General features: G+C 43.1%; 1 protein-coding gene across 1 annotated transcript in view; it reads left to right on the top strand.

Moving 5' to 3' along the window:
- The window catches only part of LOC144950339 (prolow-density lipoprotein receptor-related protein 1-like), a 274,971-nt gene that overhangs the window by 87,179 nt on the left and 168,489 nt on the right, over positions 1 to 19,303 (top strand). The gene's annotated exons all lie outside the window — the stretch shown is intronic.

Here is a 19,303-nt window from a genome sequence, read left to right as displayed (position 1 = left end):
CTGGTGCAATGTGTAAGCATCACCACTGGGGAGACAAAGGTGGCCGTGTCTGGTGCTGCCCCCCCCCCCCCCCTCGTCCACCTCGTGTGCCGTTCCAACCTTCGTAGGTGCTCTCCAACGGCACGTACCCCCAATAGTCTGTTGAAGGCTACACGGGGGGTCTTTGTCTTTGTCATTCACTCATAATTCATCACACAAAACTAATTTGTGTTTTGCTGCTCCGCTGAGCACGCGGTGTCTCGCTGCGGCCCAGACGGGTGGCAGGTTGAGCCCGGTCTTCTCGATCCCCACACTCCGCCTCTCTTGGAGGAGTTCCACCCAGAGGGCGGTGGCCGTAATTTGGAATTTAAACGGCGGCGCATTTTGTTTATTTCGCTCGGTAATTGTCACTGCGGTTATTCACGTTAGGGCGTGAGTAACTGTGCGACGCATGCTAAGCAGCACGATGGAATGCCAGAGTGGGTAGTGTGGATGTTCTTGCGTTGGAGGGGATATTGGCTCATTTGCGCGGTGGCCTATTGACCGCCACTTATCAGCAACAAGATAAAGTGATATCGGTACACATGCACTCGGAAACTAAAATCACTGAAAGGTTTTGTATATAAAAAAAATATATCAAGCGTACTAAAGTAGCCAAAGCATTTTTATCAAACTGCACTCCTTACAATTGAGTTTGTCCAAGCGATGCGTTTTGACAGTGTCATGTTGCACACTGCTTTCACAAAAATGTGTTTCGACACAGCACACGAATGTTGTCTCCAATTGTATCTGCAGCAAATGCTTTGAGCAAAGGGATGCAACTATTGTATATATTTCAGAAGTGCTGGATATGCTTTGTCATATTAGAACATGATACATTAATTCTAAAACGTAATTTTAAAACCAATATAAATGCATGATAACGTTAATGGGTTAGATCTCGTCACTGCCAATGTGTCTTGAAGGACACCTTCACATTTTGGGCAAATGCCTGATGATGCTGATTGTAATCACCAGCAAAAAAAATGTCACTTAGTTGTACATGTTGTGGGATTGCTCTCCAACACACAGGTAGTGCTGAAGTAGTAATACATTTGCCCGTTCTGTTCACGTGGTAAAGCTTACTCTAATTGAATTCGTCGGGTGGAGGTGGGTTTACGACACATTTACGCGATGTAACCCAAGCATTTTTTTTTTATCGAGCATGTGAAATCAAGTTTCTAATGGTCAAAAAAGTAATGCATGGTAGCCCAAATTAAGTAGCCAAAATGTTACTATAACGGAGCAGTGTCTTATGTGGGTGTAATATTTGGGATATTCCGTACTTTATGTGGTTAGAGTGCTTGCGAGTTAAAATCCTGGTTCATGGTTACTCCATCGAGGCCAATAATGTGAGGGTTTTTGGGAGTTAAAAGTGGTCATATGATGGAAACTGATCTCCACCATGGTAATGTGGAATTACCACCACTGGCTAGAGGCGGGCCCTTTGAGACGAGAGCTGCACCATTTATAACTTGATCTGGATGATTATTATACGGTACATTGCATAGGTACTGTGTAGATACTGTGTTCATAATCAATGTTTTTGGGTTTAGATCGCGTTATTTATTAATGTGTCGTAACCCTCCACCACCCGACACGGCCAATCAGTAAAAAAGTGTCACGTTGACAAAAGACAAATAGTTCACTGCATTAGCCCACCGGTGTGTTGAAGCGTGAAACCACAACATTTACAATTTGTTTTTGTGGTTTCACGCTTCAACACACCGGTGTCTTTTGTCAACGTGACACTTTTTTACTGATTGGCCGTGTCGGGTGGTGGAGGGTTACGACACATTTATAAATAACGCGATCTAAACCCATAAACGTTGATTATGAATAATATTGGTCGCGAAAGCCTACGTGTTAAACTAGATACTGTGTGTTTATATAAATTCACACACAATAAGTAAAGAGACTCTTACTTACCTCATCTCCTTTCCCTGCCCCTATTACAAAAATGTCCCCGCCATTCCTGGGGACTCCATTATCAGAATTGTCCGGGTTGCGCCATCAACCATTTCTGCTTTGGTGGCTCAGTGGCGACCTACGTTTTGTTCACTCTATCCCTTCCCTACCAAATGAATTCAAGAAAATTTCCATTTACTCTGCCAATTTCTAACCAACATTTAAAATCAATCTCTCAGCTCCGGTATTGTCCCTTCCACCATCAAACTTGCAGCTGTTACCCCTGTCCTGAAAAAGACTGGCCTTGATTCCGAAGTTCCAAATTATTATCGCCCAATCTCCAATCTACCCTTCCTATCCAAGGTCGCCTGGTTGCCTTGCAGTTGAACCACCATCTGCATTCTAATGGCTTGCTGGATCCATTCCAGTCTGAGTTCAGGGCCGGACACAGCACTGAGACAGCTCTGGTTAAAGTGGTGAACGACCTTTTGATCGCTGCTGACTCTTTCTCGTCCAGTATTCTCGCTTTTCTGGATCTGAGTTCAAGCCTTTGAAACCATCAATGGTGACCGCTTGACTGATCACTTGTAAAGCATCACGGGGGTTTCAGGAACTGCTCTCCGTTGGTTCAGATCTTATCTAGCTAATCGGGAACAGTTCGTATCCATGGGAGATTTTAAATCTGCTCCCAACCCTGTTTCATTTGGGGTTCCTCAGGATTCAGTTCTTGGCCCTGTTCTCTTTTGTATTTAGATCGTCCCACTGGGTCATTTGCTCCAAAATATCGACCTGAAGTCCATTGCTATGCGTACGACACTCAAATTTACTTGCATACGGAGTCTGATACCCCCCCCCCCCCCGTCTGCCTCCATGCTTACTTTGGGGCTGGCTTCCATCAAAAGGTGGTTGCAACAAAACGTCCTCCAATTGAACGGTGTTAAAACGGAGGTGATGCTCATTGGGTCACCCCATCAACTTTATAAAGCTGCACCTTTCAACATTACGATTGACGGTCATGTTTATAATCAGTTTGGCACAAGAAGTAACACTTCTAGGGGTATTTAGTGACCCCACATTGTCCTTCAAGGCTCATATTAAAAATATCACGAAGACTAAAATTTTCCATCTTCGGAATATCTCCCGTATCCGACTCCTTCTCTCTGCCTCAGATGCTGAAAAGCTGGTCCATGCCTTCATCTCATCTCGCATAGACCATGGTAATGTCTTACTACTCCCTGGCGGTGCGAAGAAGGTGCTAAACATTTTGCAGCATGTTCAGAATGCGGCTGCTGTGGTGTTAACCGGAACACCTTCTTCACATCACATTGCACCCGTTTTGGCCTCCCTGCACTGGCTTCCAGTTTCACATAGATTACAGTTTAGCTTCCTATTGTTAACTTACAAAGCAGTGAACCATCCAGCCCCAGCCTACATCATTGACATGCTGCACCCATGCGTCCCCTCAAGGTCCCTAAGATCTGGGCATGATGCAGAGATCTTCTCTCTGCATTCCCAGCTCGAGGTGTCGGTCTATGGGTGACCGAGATTTTTCCCGTGCAGCCCCCAGGCTATGGAACGCTCTTCCACAAGATATCAGGGATCTCTGAGTCTGTGGACATTCAAAAAAATGTGCCTTAAAACATACGTACACGTTTCAGCTTATTCAACTTTTAATTCATTTAGTAAATTATTCTTAAAATGTATTTATAATATTTCTATGCTGAGTGTCTACTGCTGCTGTGTCATGTACAGCACTTGGAGATCCCTGATGACAAGCGATGTATAAATGTCATTATTATTATTAATAATGATTCTGTAATTTGTCAGTGCGGGTTTTCTAAAATTCACAGCGTGACATAGACCGTATCGTTGTGCTTACGTACAATGGGCTTTTCTGTCCCAAGTGTCAAGCAATCAACAATGGCGACACCCCTACGAGCTTGTACGTTATCAGAGCCACGTGCAGTTGTTTGCTTTTTGTCTTCTGAGAGCGCAATTCATGTATGTATAGAGCTCCAATAGGGTGACGACTGGCATACATGTCAACCCAAAATGGTTCAAATCAGTGATACCCTTACCTGGAAAACCCCAAGAAACTGAGACAGAACCCTAAGAAACTGAGAGGGAAACCCAAGAAACCGCGGCACAGAAACATTATCTGTCACGCAGGATCGAGTACGTCTACTTTTGGAGAAAATGTGGTTACGAAATGAGTTTGTGTGGCAGCAATAGGCTAACGTGCACCACTTAGTGAACATCCCTCCGTCGTAGGTAATAATACCAATGATAGCTTTAGATCGTTGTGATTGGTTTCCCACTGTCATCTCGAATTCCTTGAGTCACGACAAAAGCATATGGAGATGACCTTTGCATAACCTGAACCTTGTAAGCAGCAGCAACAGCAGCGAGCGCGCGCGCTTCAATAAATAGCGCCGAGTATTATGTTCTGGTAAGCAACAGAAAATATGGGAATCCATTCCGTGGCTGTGAGACACTCAATATTGTGAACAGCCGTGAGTCTCCAGCGTAATCCTTGAGGCTTGACTTGTATCCAACTGTGTGAATTGTGGCAGCGTACATGATTTTGGTAGGCTGGTTACAATGAGACAAACGTACATTGCATTGGCATACAGGGCCGGCCCGAGGCATAAGCGAACTAAGCGGCTGCTTGGGGCCCCCTGGCCACCAGGGGGCCCCCGAATCGTTTTTTTTTTAGCTCTCAGGATAGCCTGCACTCTGCCTGTGTCAGTTGCCTCAGCAGAGAGGAGCTTTTCCAAGCTCAAATTGATAAAAACATATTTGAGATCATCAATGGCCCAGGAAAGACTAAGTGGACTTGCAGTCATTAGTATTAATAACAAAGTTGGCCAAGCAATACCATACAATGATGTCATTAGTGACTTTGCCTCCAGAAAAGCTAGGAAGGAACGATTTTGAGGTCATTGTTGTACAGTTGACATTGTTGAACCCTTGCTGTTCTTATGTTTGCTTTCATTATTTAAGTATCTTTTTTTTTGTAACATTCTATTTTTGATTAGATTAATGTTTGTCTATTTTGGTTTTATTTAAAAGATTGCACATTTAATGCACATTTGCAAATAATTTATTTAATATGTTTTTTGTGACCGTTTGTATTCAGAAGTTTTAATAAAAGAGTGAAGTATTTTAAGTGTTGTTTTTATTTTTTATTAATACATAACCTCACTGTATTCGTTTATAATATTCGCTATAACATTATAGTGTGACATTTGTGTCAATAATCTTCTAGCACAGATGAGTCTGCGTGGTGGGAGGGGGGCCCCCAAATCAAATTCTGCTTAGGGCCCCCAAGAGGCTCGGGCCGGCACTGTTGGCATACAAATATTCCCGATTAGACGCAGCAAATATCGATCCCGTTTTCTATCTGGGCCTCCATTGACATGATTTGCATCTATCAGACACCCACTTTGTGTAAGTCGAACCCGGCACTGATCATTGAATCAAACAACCAATGATTTACGTGCTTATTTCCTTCTGGTTCTTCATCCAAAATCGTCACAAGCAATGTTGGCCAGGGTTGGAAGCATCAATTCACAATGCACCTCTACCATCTAAATTCTAGACAGACAAGACCGTTATGCCACGTGCAAACATTTCACACGTTTGGAGAATATTCTCACGATCCATGCAAGAGTCATCATCTTCCAAGTTTCATTCTTCAATAAATTGCAATTGCCGCGGCTCTTCGAACGCGCAATTTTGCCGATGAGCCACTTTCTTTCAATGCGTGCTACGACTACTATGCTGTGGCGAAATCGGTAACAAAAAATTCCACTTGTATACAAGGATCATGCCCCGTTCGTTATGCAATTATTTTACGAAATTATCAATCAATCTTTATTTTATGTGCCAATATCGCCCTCGATAATGTCGGCACCAGTGCACATGACAGCAGAACTGCGACAACAGCAACGCATCGAGAAACACGTCACGGTTTCAGCGGCTAACACTGGCTGAGCAAATTAAATTGCAGCATTGATGTAGGGTCCAGAGTTATGAAAGGTCTATTAATTTATCGAAGCACCTCATTTATGCTTTTGATGACTTTACACTACGTCTTGTTGTTGTTGTCGTTGTGTCAAAACTGCCTTGTAGCACTACGCCCGTTAATTAAGGAGCCATGAAATTTATGCAGTAATTGGGGAAAATGCTTCCTAAACATTGATTCCAGCAGCTTTATTATTATTATTATTAAGGACCGATGTGATTTGCTTTCGGGCTCATCCTTTTATGAATCTCCCGGCAGTTGAAGGGAAGCTGTTTACGCCACTTAACCCGGCCTCGGGCTGCGTGCGAGGTGGCGCGCGGCGTCATAAAGCATCCCCGGATCCTTCGCCCGCAGTGCTCAGCCGCGTGTCTCATCTGCTCGCGGATGGTTAGGGTCCCAAGGCTCCCCTCAAGAGCCTCATTCTCTAAAGCAAACACGACCACCCTCGCAAACGAGCTCCCAGTTGTTCAGAGACGTTCCCGATAAGCAAGGAGAAATATTCTAGATTTGAAGCTTTCGTGACTGCAAGAATTCATACTCTGAGTTTTTTTTTTCCGGTAAAGTCGCGTAGGTAAAAAATTAGTAATAAAATAAAATAATAATAATCACGACGTTTCGGAGGCAACACAAGTCTCCGTCTTCAGGGGGGACCGTTACAGCTAGATTTACTTTATCAAGTCTTCATTCACTTGATACAGTCTCCGAAACGTCGTGATTTATTATTTTATTTTTATTTTTTTACCTACGTGACTTTACCGAAAAAAAAAACCTAAGAGTAAGGAGAAATGTGTTAAATATATGGCAACATTTTTGGCAGAGACTTTTTGAATTTTAACAAACTGTTTCAGACCTGAAAATACTTTTTTACAAAAATGTGTAATCTTCAAAGGTAGGACATTGTCTGCAAGTGGCCTCGTTGTTTTCCTTCAAATTACTTTTGGCAAGTGATTGTGCAATCAAATTGTTCCTTTCAGGACAGTTTTGTTCTAAACATAGCAAGATAGCAACAAATCATACATATTTAGAGTTAAACGCATTCAAAGAGAAGTCAGATATACACAGCGTGGAAAACACATACTTTAGATGTTTTTAAAGGAAAACATTCAAACATTAATTCATATTTTTAGATTGATGGTTTTTCAAGAATGACAAATGGTTATGTACAAAAAAAAATTCGAAATTGAGTCTTTTCTTCTTCGGTTTTTTTGTGTCCAATTCTATAAGAGTATGGCACACAATATATGTTTTGTTTTGCCCTCACGAATATTTTCACGAAAATATTCGTACTGATGAGAAGCAATGTAATTGTATTTCCACATCATAGAATGCACACATCAACGTCCCCATTGAAATTGGATCGCAAAGCTGAAGGCTCTTCAAAAGATAACACTTTTGGAAGACAAATTGCTTTTTGTTGCTGCGGAAAAACTTTTATTTTTAAACATATTTCATACATTGTATTGTATATTTTTGTTTCCAATTTTTTCCCTCAAAAGGATTTACTATAAAAAATTATCATTTCAAATGTTTCACATATTTGGATGCGTGAATGTAAATGTTTATCGTGTTCAAACAAAAATGCTTGAACAATTTTTGTTAAATAATTGCAACCAGATGGCACTGTGAGTGAAGATTGCAAATTGTCAGGCCAGGCACACGCCACCACCTTGCCAGCTTACTCTACGTATTTGGTGTCTCAAATCGGCTGTTTGCAGTGATCTCAGAACTCAGCAGTTCTGCCGTTAGCCAGGCCCTGGCTGTAAATCCACGGTGGTGCCACTCGATCTGGTGAAATAGCTCCTGGGGGTCGGAGCTGCGCCAGCGCGTAAAAATTTAGTGCCGCTTTCCAGAGAATCTGAAGGCGCCTTGTTAGCCATCGCTACATTAAGCGAGGTCCCACATTAACCATTCGAGACGAATTTGTCTGTAACCATCAACACCTCTCTCCAGCAAGTAACGTATGTCAGTGTTTAATTTAAGTAACGCTGATATGAAATTGCCCGTATGATTTATCTGCCCTTGCGGAGATGGTGATAACTCAACGAGGAGGGAATAAATAACTACATTATGATAATACGAACGTAATGAACATATGGTGTGTGTTCCAATTCTCTTCGGGATAACTGTGAAGATTAAAAAAAAAAGTCTTAATAGATCGAAAAGTATTGATGTATGAAGTGCATACTGTGTAAGGAAGGGAGTGGAAAATCTGGTATTCATACTCAAATTTCAAAATGCAGGTTGTTGCTTAACCATGGAAAAACTTCACTGTTGATTAAAATAAAATGAAATTTGTTTTTATATATATTGTATTTAGAATTTAAACGGTTTGACGATTTTGGAAGTCGACCTATAGTTGCAGTAGTTTGCTGTTTTGCATGGAAATCATCGGCAGGCTGCTACGCGCATTTGTTTAGTAAGCGAGAAAACAACAGTGGCGATGGAGGGTGGTGGTAATTGCCGATTACGGTAAGGAAACCTGGCGTCACGACATTGTTCTCGCGTCCTGCTCGCTGGTTCACTTTGACACAAAGGACCTCATTCAGCACTGCTACTGGCAGCCAGACAGAGGCAGTGTGCCCATCGTGCAGCGATTAATATTCTTTCGTGCTCCGTGGGGAGTAGGATGCCTCGCTGGCACTCTGACTGAGGAAATAGAATCTCTCTTATTCATCCTGTGGGTGTTGATGCCCTCTCACTCTACGGCCAGCGTAGAAGTTGTGACTTGTTAGTCGGCACAATGCCTGGACCAGAATTTTGACAGTTTCGTGACTTTCTCGAGGTTGAATCCATCATTTATACACAAACGCTAAAGTTAACACCGATACAGATTTACCCAAATCATGTCCCTATTGCATTTGACTACACTTTCGTGTATTTCTTTCCGATAATAAAGTGAAGGCTGTAATGACAGCTCGCCAATGCTTAAAATTGCAAGTGATTGTGATGTAGGGTTTCTGCTATCCAATGGCAGCAGGGTGCCATTGAAGCCTGCTCTTAAAAAGTCCTGCTCAGTGGCTGTCAGGAAAAAAATGGTGGCTCAGGGAACCAGGGACGTTCTAAAGCACATTCCTGCCATGTATTGTGTACATGACTTTGGCAATATATTACGGAATTCAAGGTGTGTCGGTTGCAGAACATGTATGGATGGGTGGCTTGTCTGGCAGTTGTAACCCTTCTGTTGCAATAGTGGGCATTCTGCCTCTTACTGTTGGGCACGTTTTTGATGTGTTCCTGTAACCTCCTTAACCACCTTCGAGAGAAACTTTGCTCAGCACCTCAAATTCATCTGCATTTGACCACTTCCATCGACACGAAACTGACTGCACGCACATGAAGTTCTAACTTTTATTAAAAAACAATTAACGGTAACTTTGACCTGGGATTGTGAAAATTCCTTCATGCGGGTACCCTCTCCCGAGCAGGGAGGCGTTGTTTATGTTACATGCACGTTTGTAGCGCTGAACTTCTGTCGCACCTTGCATTGCCAATCGTTCTAAACGGAGGTCTCGTCCATCAACCCCAGGCATGCATCCAGCCTCCTCCCCGAGCATTGGCTCCGCAAACCACATGGGCTTCCGTACAAGTTGCTCGTAATCCAGAGCGTCGCCTGCAGAGCTGAAGTGTTCATAACTCTCTTGAGAAATGTTTGCACATTGGTGTCATTCGACCAACTCTTTGTATCTCTATTCGAAGCAAACGGCTAATGTTTAAGGTATGATGTGCAACAGAAGTAACGGAAGCAGCCCGTCACGCTTAACTACAGGATATGCTGCCATGCGATTTGACGTTTGAACAGTGAGCAAATAATGAAAAAATGTCCACTTTCACTCCGACCTGGAGCTTGCTTATGAATATGTAGGGCACCAGGGCTCAAGAAAGTTACAGACGGGTGAGCAATTTTGACTTAAAGCTTTCCTGACTGCAGGAATTCCTATTCTTGGGTCTTTCGGTAAAGTCACGTGGATAGGTGCAAAGACTACGACGTTTCGATCGCAACACAAGCGGTCGTCTTCAGGAAAAGGGGGGTGAGCTTCCAAGGCAAACTATTTATAGGGGTTTGACATGAGCGGCATCTCTTTGGATATGTTAGTGACTCGGTCAGATGAACCTTCTTGTCTCGAAGTTTGTTAAAAGTTCTAATAGTTGTGTGGAAGCTCTCCCCGTAGAGGCGGTTAAATCTTGACTGTAAGAAGACGACCGCTTGTGTTGCGATCGAAACATCGTAGTATTTGAACCTATCTACGTGAATTTACCGAAAGACCCAAGAATAGGTGAGCAATTGTTTGGAATTTAAATTTGGCCCCTGCCCAGTTAGAGAATTGAATTTCCAAAAATGTTATTTTTGTGCGTGTCACATTGTCTACATAGACGAAGAGGTTTTGTATCTTGTGAAGTTATTAATTGGCAAAGTAAAACATGTAAAGCATGCTGTCTGCGCCCCATTGAAAGCATGCTGTCTGCGCCCCATTGAAAGCATGCTCATTGAATGAATATCTCCATAGTGAGAGGTCAATGAATTCTGACAAAAAAAGTGCGATTGACTTTTGGGTCACATCGCGTTTAAGTAATAAGTTGTGTTGTACACCCTCCTCCACCTGACACAGTGAAATAGTAAAGTTGTCATGAGAATGAACAGACGTGCAAATGTAATCTTGCCTCAGAACACCGACACTGCTGAAGCGTTAATAAATAGGCCACGTTTGTTCACGTGACAGTTTTATTCATTAGTCGTGTTGGGTGGAGGATGATTTACTACACACATTTTACTCACGCTATCTGACCCCAAAAAACTTTTATGAATTAATTATCAGTGTTTAGTATATTACGTGAATTGTACGAAGTCCAAATGCTCTCACACATACTGCTGTAAATAATAATTTCATGAGGGTGGTATTAGTCACCGCACATTACACACTGTGCCTCGCTGCAGACTCAAGTCCCGATCCCGCTTCTGGGATCGCGTCGATGTCACCATCCTAGAATCTCACACAGATCGGGAAGATCGCTGCTCGCGGATGTCGAAAACAAACACCTCCTCGTTCGGGACCCTAAGCATCGCACCTCCTTGCTTTGACAATCATTCCTCGACGACACTGGCGGTGTCACCAGAAACAGCATCGGAACATCAGCAGGCCGATGCGCACGTGTCCTTTCCGCGAATTGGAAATTAAAGACGAGCCACAAGAGTGCGGCTGTGGCCACTCGACTCAAACTGTGGACCGCACAGTAATCCGCCGTAGTCTCGGCTCCTTCAGAGCAGCAACACTACGCGGGTCTCTCTCGTGAGGCGCATCGTGGCTGCCAGGCCTCGACATTGACATCCACCTCCTGGACATTGCCATCTTTTGCGAGAATTGAATCCCCACACAGCGCACTTTTTTTCCCCCCACTCTATTTTGTTTTTTTGTTCATTCGCAATGTTAATAATGTCTGCATTGGAAGTAGAAATTCCAGGTTCATTTATAGCATGAGATAACTCACTGGGCACTGTAACGGAGTATTTTGAGTAATAATTCAAATTCATTAACTTCATTCCATATTGACGCGTAAAGAATTTTTTTTTAATCTATCAGCCTTCTAGCCAATATAGTACCTAAGAGGCTGATATCAGCATGGAGAGGCCTTCACCCAAATCCTAGCTAAGGGTCTATTTGGCCCATCATCTCACCGGGTTTATAAAAATGACTTTGACGATTCGGAAGGTCAACAGCTGTTGTCTCATGGATATACTGGCCCCATTATGGGAACATACACAGCTCTAGCTTTTGAATTAAGAGGCGAGATAAGCGCCACCAAACGCTCTCTTGACCAGAGACTCCTTGATCCCCGGCTTGTAGACTTCCGCGATTGGTGACTTAGCTGGAGATGTTGTGCTAATGCCCCCTGACTAGGGTTGAGCCTTACGCTGGATTCGACGTGAGGAGAAGAGAGAGGCGCTCGTGTTTAAGAGCAAGGCGTGTGCACGGGTTTCCACGCAATTTGCCTTTGGTCATTATCTAAAAACGATTGCCTTAGCCTGGATATAACGTGGCACTTACATAATTTTAAATATATTTAGAGCCATACCCTGGAAATGATTTTTTTTTTTACTGTTTCAATAATTTCGGATGATGTGCATTGGCTCGAATGTAATGTTCGATGTACATATTTATGCAGAATATTTGTCCGCGTTGCGATGAAAAGGCTCTTAGCCCTTGCCTGTCGTGCATGAATAAGTAATGTGATTGTCGCCGTGTGATTTCTGTGGTGATGTCGTTAATTCTGGAACTTCAAAACTATTCATCACCGGCTTACCTAAATTGCTTACGGCAAAAAAAAACGTCTTCGTGATAAATGATTGCCAAAATAAAGCGATGTAATTTAAAATAACCGCATGTCGAGACAGAAAGCAGCAGAGCAGATGTGATTGATGTCTCGGGCCGGGCCCGGTGTTCACTTGTTCAACAAGTTTTGTTGTCACCATGGTGACTGTATGAAGGCAATTACCACCGCACTCCATCGAAACACCGGCCGTCCTGCTGGGTTGTCTTGCCTTGGCCGCAAGCTCCAGTTTAAGAAAGAAATTAGTCGAGAGCGACCTTCAAATTTTTTTAGATCTCTGATGAGAATCGCTGCTAATTGACCTGAATGCAGTCGTTATCTACCTCCTGTTGACTACTACCGCAAGCTCCAGTTGAAGAGAGAAATTAGTCGAGAGCGACCTTCAATTTTTATTTAGATCTCTGACGAGAATCGCTGCTAATTGACCTGAATACAATATTTGTCCACCTCCTGTTTGTCTTCTATCGCAAGCTCCAGTTTAAGAAAGAAATTAGTCGAGAGCGACCTTCAATTTTTATTTAGATCTCTGACGAGAATCGCTGCTAATTGACCTGAATACAGTCGGTATGCACCTCCTGTTGACTACTGCCGCAAGCTCCGTTGCGTAATGCGTTCCTTTCTCCGTTGAAGCGATATCGCGAGGACTGCGCGATTCGTCGCTTTACCCAAAGCGAGGTCGCTTGTGTGCTCAGGGGTAATGCATCAAAGCTTGCCCGGTTGACCGTTTACTGTTTATTGCCATTGACCGAGGTGGCTATTCCTGTGTCCAAACGAAATTATTGTCTAACGCGTGGCCTCGCTCTCATAATAAGCGCATTGGGGTAAGGCGTCACTGACGCGACCCGAGCCGTTATGTTATCGTTGCTAAATGTGTCCTGCTCGGATGGCAAATATGTATTGAGTACATGCCACACGTCATTATTCCTCAGAGACGTGGGGCGTCAATGATTGTGTTCTGGAGACTCGTGAAAAATTAGACTGGCATGGACTCTTTTAACCTAATGAACAGGGATATAACTAATTCCATGGATTCCATTAGCAGTGCCACTAAATAAATGTATGTAGCTCAGAAGGTTATTGTTAATCTAAATGCAAATTACTATTTTATTAAATGAAAGCGCTCATAAACCTGCTGTGAATGACCAGTTAAAAAAAATAATCTTAAGCAGGTTTTTTGATGAAGTATTTGTCGGTGGATTGCTCTGAAAGAGATTTCACTGTGTCCATGCGTGGAAACACGGTGGCGGAGGCGGTCGTGATCATGGATGATGAGGCACACAATAAAGACAACTGTTACATGGGGGGGAGGGAGGGGGGTTGTACATGTGCTTAATAGAAAATCATTGCGGGAATACAATGAAACATTTTAAGATTCCATAAAAAAAAATCCAACAAGAACGGCGGTTGGTAAAATTGTCTTGGGCGAATTTATTTCCACTATTGCAACTTAGATTGTGACCACTTAATGGCTTTACTCTATCAATGTTTATTTACAACATGGTACAATGTATACGTTGATTTTTTTGGGGCCATAATGCGGTGAGAGCGTATAAACACCATGACGTAAATGTCAAAACTCCTGAAATATAATTGCGGCCGCTTCACTCGTCAAAACATTGCTGGAGAGATGCCCAATTGCATCGGTGCCATGCACATTGTGGACACTCCAGAAGCAACGATTACCCTTTGGGGGAAACGACGCATATATGTTGACCCCTGTTTGACCTGTACCTTGGGGGTCAGTGATGACCCCCTGCATTACCACGAAGTTACGGAGTTTTGATCTCGCACGTGCAGGGGGCCGGTAATCAATAACAAGAAAAGCCTTTTTTTAAATCAAATTCGGTAAAAAAAATTACTCAATATTTCAAGAGCCGCAATGCAATGTGGTGAATACGAGACCGGTTGGTCCTCAGTGTACAGCGTCACGAAGCGGTCCCTTTAACCGACACCTGCCCCTGTGCAGAATCGCAGAGCGAGTGCATGTAGGAGGGGAGAGGAGGGGGGGGGACCCCTTGTGACACGAGAACTTGAACTCTGCTCCCAAACGCCATCACCTGTTGCTCGACTCCACTGCACTGCGTCCTTTTCCTCAAGATTATACAATGCAGGAATTCTGCGTGGGGGAGGGGGGGACGATTCCCTGCACAATAACTGTGATTGTTGTAATTAAGCTGAAGCTTGTGGGAAATTAACAACCAATAATGCTACACAGCCGGTTCCACTAATCACACTCAAGCAATTGCATGCACGAGAGCGGCCTTCTACAGGCTGCATTAAGGTCAGTACTGTACTGGCCTTAATGCGGTTTTAAGTGGCCCAAGGTGTCAGTGGCATTCCTATGGATTTACTACCCACACACGTTTCCCGATTACAGAGACCTGGATGGTCGTTGTGTTGACACAGCTTTAACAAATTCCCCCATTTCGCTGGGGCCCATGAACAAAATCCCCACGTGCATGATAGCTCCGAGCACGCCTGCCCTACACAATGCCTGTTGATGTCAGCTCCCGGTGGCATTGGTTTAATCGATTAAGCCTCGTCCGTGGAACTCTGCGAAGTCAGGCCTAGCCTCCCTGCAAATAGCGCCCTTGGCAAAATAAGTATTTAATGCTGCTTGAGAACAATAATCTTGTAATAATCCTGTCTGTGCTTTCTTTTCGTGTCCATCATGTGGCTCGTGTGGATGTGTGTTACCCATTATATATATACACGGTGATGTGTAAATGTTGTTTTAAAAACATTGAGAACTATCTGCTCGTGTACTTTTGGTGCCCTTCTCACCTTTGCCCTCTGTCTGGGCAGTCACCCTCGCCGCGCCCCCCTCCTCCCCACCCGAGGCTCATGGGAGCTCGGGGATTGAGTTCAAGTTGATTTTGTTGAACTCCAGCGAGAGCTCAAGTGACCAGGATGAGAAGAGTGACCCCGGGTCACCGAAGTTACCAAAGCAATGAAATCAAGTGTAATAACGAAGCAGATAGAGATGACAGCAACCGTGTTACGGAAGCCATTGGCAATACCCCATGGACGTTAAAAAAATACTTGATGGAAAATTGAAAATGGACTTAAGCTGATTATTGCACTGTATGTAAACAGAGCAGGATATTTGTCAAATTCAGTTGCAAGTAAAGTTACCGTGAAAAATCGACAACTTGGTATCAAGTTGTGATTGACATGGAGTTGACCAAGGGCATTTTAAAGCAGGACTGTGTTTTTTAAGCACATGGCTGCTGGATTACATTGCCGCAGAAACCGTGTCGGTGATAGATTAAATGGGATTTTCTTTCATCAGTTAAACTGTTTTGTATGCACATCATATACTGAAGCAGCACGAAAACCTGTTTTGACAATGTAATGCACACACATTTTACTGTGAATCAAATATACAAAAAAAATATGCACATATACGAAACAGTGAATGACTTTCCAGGAATGGATATGATTAATGTTCATTATTCTTTCCGCTGAAGGCTCACTTTGTCTTGAATGTATTTGATAGGCCCTCTCTGCCTTACAAATGTTCAATCTCATTCCGTTGCTGTTCTTGTTAGTATCTCAATAATAAGCCACATTTTAATGTAGAGGGTGTTGTAAAACTGATTATTTGCTGATGCTGCTGCGTTAACAGTTTTGCGAAGGCACAATTAACAAACAAAAATGTAATACGTTCGTCATTAACATTGCCTGCAAGTTAAATCGTATAATAGGCAATGTCTTGGGAAGTGACCATTCTTTATAGCACACACATACGGATGCCAGGGCGATAGGTGGATACGAGTTGACGACTGCACTTCATAGGGTATGAGTTGGAGACTGCACTTAATATTTGTAAATTGTCACCATGGTGACAACAACTTAAAAGGGTTTTTTTCGTAGCCAAGGAAAATAACCATATTTGACTCTTTGATTCTTTCGGTAAAGTCACGTAGGTAGAAAAATTAACTAAAATAAAAGAAAAAATAATATATATTTTATTTTTCTAATATATATTTTATTTGATTTTTCTACCTACGTGACTTTAGCGAAAGAACCAGAGAGTATGGATTCCTGCAGTCACGAAAGCTTCAAATCAAGATTTTAACTTATTTTGTGTTTGGTTAGGCCACGTTATAGTTTATTGCCAACATTTGCGAGGGGGCACATTGGCAGGCACTGTCTGCCACCCCTTCGATGTGTTTGCCAGCGGTAAATACGGAACACGTATTTATTTGCTTCGCAGATTAATCAAATATAAATATGACCAGCACCTGCGATGGCTCCCCTGAGGTCAGATCTGGCGTTGCCCGCTGAGACAGCTGAGCCCTCATTTTGAAAACCACTCATCCACAAGGGGCGGTCAAAGCATTTGGATAATGGAATATTAAAGATACGAACTGTCTTGCACTTTCAATGCAGTCAACCTGAAAATCAATGCAATTGTAATGAGTTTAACTGAGTCGCAGACGTAGACTTGGAGGCAACACATTTATTTAACTCCAACACACGGGGTAACTTTCCCCTTAGCAGAATAACAACCTATGGTGGTGACCACCAGGCTAGCTACACTAGTTACAACGTAACTGCTACTACGGACCGAGACCAACAGCTTGGGTCCGGGTCCACGTGTTGGAGACTCGTTGAACGGAGAACGTAGACGAATGGTTTCTTCCAGGATGAAAAACAAAGCCGGTCCCTCTCGGGACCCGGCTTATCTTCTCTGCGGCGTGGCCGGCTCCGCCCTTGGCCACGACCACCTTTCAGAACCCTCGGGAAGGATCTGGGTCCCAACCACGTGACCACCCCTAGCCCCCACTGGGGGCCCCTTTGTAGACTTAACTGGTCACGTGTCCTCCCGGGCCATGGCCTCGAGTAACCTCATCCGTTGGCCGGCACCCACACACCCTGTCCTGTAGGGTTCACAACACAATTATTTGACTACGTCATTATATTGAATATATATAGACACATGTGTAAAACATTTTTATCCTAAAATATAGGGCAACGTTCCTTTGACGAGTGTCTTATGAGGCAAATAATGAATGTCCTTGTGCAAATATGTACTTGTATACTTTATTTATTTTAATTTATATTTAATGACTTGCTTAGCTCCCCGATGCTTTGCACTCCTATCCGCTTCAAAGTAACATTTTTATTGTTTGTTGTTGTAACTTTCGGACCTGGCCCGACCGGACATCTGTGAGAAATTTCTTTATAGCTCATCAGTTTCTTCCAGTCTAAATAAATATAATGATTCTGATTAAAAGAAAACTGCTGCCGAGCACTCTGGCTGAGTGTTAACACTTGTACCTTACAGCAAACTGTGCCTGGGTTCGTTTCCTTACCCGGTTGCCTTTCTTCATGGGCTTCCTCAGCGTTCGCTCTTCTTTTTTTTACCCCCACAGCTAAAATCAGATAAATTGGTCATTAATGTTTATCAGACAAGCCAGTGCAGGACCCCTCCTGAACAAGAACGCACACCCACGGCGTCGCTTTCTTTTGGGTAGATAAGTTATTTATTATTTCGTGTAGGAAAAATAAGCAACGGCATTTCTGACGAGGCCTCCACTGAAACGATAGCCGACGTCTCCCACGTGACTCTATACTTGACGCGTGGCAGTAGCAACGCGGGTTTTTTAACAGCAGTAAATTCGCAGCTGGGTGGCAACTTAAGATCATGAGGCCATCGCAAACCAATGTCTTTGACTCCACCGTGCCCTGGCATTGTTTTTTTTCTTCCTGCCAGACACCGCAAACCTATACGCACTCAACACATGCGTTAGAAAATTTGATCTTCGTTCCCCATCGGCTGGCATTTCAGGTTTTTGGGAAGGTCACAGTGGACTTGAAATGACAAGCGCAGTGCTCAGCGGTCACTTCACCTGCCTTGTTCCTCAGTAGCTGTGGCAGATATGGCCAGAAGACGTGGCGTGCATTGTAAATAAGCCAGCAAAAAATCATAGAAAGAGCTGCTTTAAGCTCATTGAATTTTTTAAAGCACTTAAAACCCAGACAACCTGAATTCCATTACGTTGCCCAGTGGATAGTGTCAATCAAGCTTCAAAGTAACATTGCTGCACTGACATTTACTGGGCAAAGGGGTGGAATATTCTCTTTTACAGATATGCTATGTATAACATTACTTTCGCCATGGACTGCACAAGAGCAATCTTGAAATGAGGCTGGCACTGCTCATGTCATGCAAAAGATGCTGCCGTGTGGGACAGGGGAATGGCCAATCCACTGAGTAAAGGAGCCGGTTGCTTTGAAGGAAGCCATCATGTTCCAAATTGTCAAAGTTGATTCACTGGGGATTGGTGCCAAGTAATCGCAGAAATGATTGTACGCTCCTGCACTGGCCACACACTCCAGACCTGTGTCTAATGATCAATGGCCTACCCTTGCCAACGAAGGACTTCGGGTATTTCCTGGTATCGGTAAAGGTGACATAGTCGAGCGTGGCATATCTGTCGGTTGTGCTGCTCACTCTTGGTCAGCCCCACGTGAGCTTGATATTGTAGTGGTGATGTATGTGTTTCAATATGCCGAGTCATACCGCAGCTCTCATGCATTATTAATGAAGACCTTTTAAATCAGCTGCGAACTAAATGCACAATGGGCGTCAATTTATATTATGAAAATCCAAGTAATTGTAGAATTATAAACTGACATTTAGAATGTTAACGTTCCCAATTATTTTTGGAATATTTTATAATTGCTTCGTTTACACGATGAAAGTTCCTAAACTGTAATAAATGTTAACACTGTATACATACATAAATTATGGAAAGACATGGCCCATGAAAATGCCTCCGTAAGGTTTTTTTTTTACTTAAAAACTGTTTCTCCATTAATGTGCACTTTGTCAACCGTGGCTATGCTTTAATGACAAACACTCCCTGAACAACAAAAAAGGAACGATGCTGTGCGACGGGAAAATATCTGTGCTAAATTGACCACGAAATATTTGGAATGAAAAATGTGTTCACTATTTGGTTATTTTCTCAGTTGTCACTCACGTGACAAAAAAAATGTAAAACATCTTTCAGA

The sequence above is a fragment of the Lampetra fluviatilis genome, chromosome 1 (assembly GCF_964198595.1).
Source record: "Lampetra fluviatilis chromosome 1, kcLamFluv1.1, whole genome shotgun sequence".
Lineage (NCBI taxonomy): Eukaryota > Metazoa > Chordata > Hyperoartia > Petromyzontiformes > Petromyzontidae > Lampetra > Lampetra fluviatilis.
This window is presented reverse-complemented; position numbering and strand designations above follow the sequence as displayed.